The 2,500-nt window shown below is 41.1% G+C and overlaps 1 protein-coding gene across 1 annotated transcript in view; it reads right to left on the bottom strand.

Moving 5' to 3' along the window:
* The window catches only part of LOC125036618 (putative protein MSS51 homolog, mitochondrial), an 18,073-nt gene extending 16,679 nt beyond the window's left edge, over positions 1-1,394 (bottom strand). The window contains exon 1 of the mRNA XM_047629371.1: positions 1,260-1,394. The gene's annotated coding sequence lies outside the window, so the exon portion shown is untranslated. The remainder of the gene's footprint in view (positions 1-1,259) is intronic.
* Positions 1,395-2,500: the final 1,106 nt, after the last annotated feature.

The following is a 2,500-nucleotide window of genomic DNA, read 5'->3' as shown; positions in this document are numbered from 1 at the left end:
TAATAAGAATAACTATTAGAATAAAAGAAAAATATATAAATGATAATAAGAATAAGAATAAGAATGAAATATGAATGAGACTAAGAATGAGAACAAATAACAAAAGTAAGAACAAAAACAAGAATAAAATGAATCGAAGACAAATTGACGATTTTGTGCATACTATAAGTGTGTACAATCTTCAGTCGTCTTAATGGTTGCCTGAAACAATAATAGCTAACAAATGCATAGATAATATTGATTCACGAAAATATCAGGGGGTTTCGGGCCGTCCGTGCTGCAGGCTTGTAAACACAGGAGGTTGAAGGTAACTTTCAACGTGGTCATTTCTCAGAGGGCGTTGGTGTTATATGTGTAGAGGGAATTAAAACCGTGGTTTATGAACTTTATTGTTTATACAGGGTAAAGCAGAGGGTTTAGAATTGTGTGTATTTTAACAATGGTTGTTACAGTGAGGGACTGGAGGTATTGTTACTCAACATTTTCAGTGATATCGAGCATATAATAGGAGTGCATTTGGACTGGATTGGTGGATGCGGTAGATCTCATCGGTAAATGGACACACATGCACAAGACCTTTTGGAATATGATACACTATCCCTATGGCATTTTACTGGTGGTACTATAGAAATGTGCTTAATTCCGTTATTGCGTCTCTCTTCTATTAAGTATGTTTACGCAGAGGCATTCAAATGCAAATGCGCAAATTGAACTGTAATACAATAATAATAATACTGCCTCTATAATAATACTGCCTCTATAATAATACTGCCTCTATGCTACAGCCTACATTATACTCAGTGAGCAGAACCTACACAAGCAATATCAGTTCTAGAGCGCTCTATCTAAACTCTTAATGCTAGTGTATTCACACTGATCACAGACGGTACAACTATTGATGAAGTAGTGCCAATGGTAACTATTTTACATAGTGAACATAATACTCTAGTGCTTGCCCACGGTCATTGACCCTAGAGTATCTATCTATATGGTGCCTCACTATGTAAGTTAAGTCTGTACTCTTAATATCTGAATTAAATGCCATGCACAGTGCTGCACTAGTACTCCACTCTTTGGCCTGAGGATATGTGTATTTGTCATGCTACTGGACACTAGGGCAAACTAAAAATAAGGCATTTGATTCTGAATGCAGTAATTCGGGTCCACGCTCTGGTAAAGGGTGGGTATCACTCGGAGAGAAACACGAGCCATTTTTATTCCATGTTGCTTACCGGCACCTCAGCAACATGGCAACTTACCGAGAGGATTATGCAGCCTGACACCACCAACACAACAACGACATTACATTAACACAAAAGGAAGAAAGAGGGAGACCCGACCACCCTTGACAGCGCTCACGAGAAAGTGAACAGCGAGCAGAGGCGAGCGAGGGGAGGGAGGACGGTGGGGGGGTGGGGTCGGTAGCTGAATATAACCTGAGTGCCGGCACTTGCCTGTCCCCCCCCTCCCCTCACGCTCGCCAATCTGCCTCGCTCCTTGCGGCGGGCAAGTGACGCGGCCGAAGCTCGGCTGACGTCGGCACTTCCTCCTGCTGGGAAAAGACACGCTCGTGGATTAATTCTGATTTCGCACACTTCCACAGGACTGTGCATTGTTTGTAACAAAATTATGATGTGAGGTGAAGTTAGTTTGTGACACAAGCGCACACGCGCAGTACATAAACGCATGTATAACCTCATACAACACACACACATACATACACACACACACACACGCGCGCGCGCGCGCGCGCGGACACACACACATCTATGTGTGTGTGTGTGTGTGTGTTTGTGTGTGTGTGTGTATGTGTGTGTGTGTGTGTGTGTGTGTGTGTATGTGTGTGTGTGTGAGTGTGTGTGTGTGTGTGTGTGTGTGTGTGTGTGTGTGTGTGTGTGTGTGTGTGTGTACATATATACATATATACATACAAGTGAATATAAAGGTAACGGAATCAGTTCATGTGAGCGCCTGCAATCCACGTGATGAAGTCGATAACACAAACTTTCAATTCGGTGAAGCTGCGAGAACGAGGGAACTTTGTTCCTTTAAAGTGTCTTAAAAAAGAACACAGATGAATAAGTCAAAGAGCGGGGAAGAGGCAGATTCGTGGAGACGAAATAGCGATGTAAATGTAATAAGCAATATGAAAATTTGGAAATGAATGAAAGAAGTAATGACCGATGAAAAAAAAAAAATATATATCGAACCAATAAAGGTCATTGCCATAATACCATGCCACCCCCATCCTATCAACTTAGAAATAAACAATATCGCCATAAAAAATCAAACTTCAAAGTAGTATCACCACTGAAAGAACTAAAACAATCACTATGATACAGTAATCACACACATAACTAATTCATTAATGGCTGTAACCCGTCTTCACATTTAACGCAGTCACCCCTGGAACTGAACGTGTATCGAATTTTAGACATTTACTGGAACCCCAGTTTACTCCCGCTTTTATAATATTCAATTTAACGAATCGTGTGATAAC

Source organism: Penaeus chinensis, chromosome 21 (genome assembly GCF_019202785.1).
Source record: "Penaeus chinensis breed Huanghai No. 1 chromosome 21, ASM1920278v2, whole genome shotgun sequence".
NCBI classification, from domain to species: Eukaryota; Metazoa; Arthropoda; class Malacostraca; order Decapoda; family Penaeidae; genus Penaeus; species Penaeus chinensis.
The sequence above is the reverse complement of the archived record's forward strand: the minus strand, read 5'-3'. Positions and strand labels throughout refer to the sequence as shown.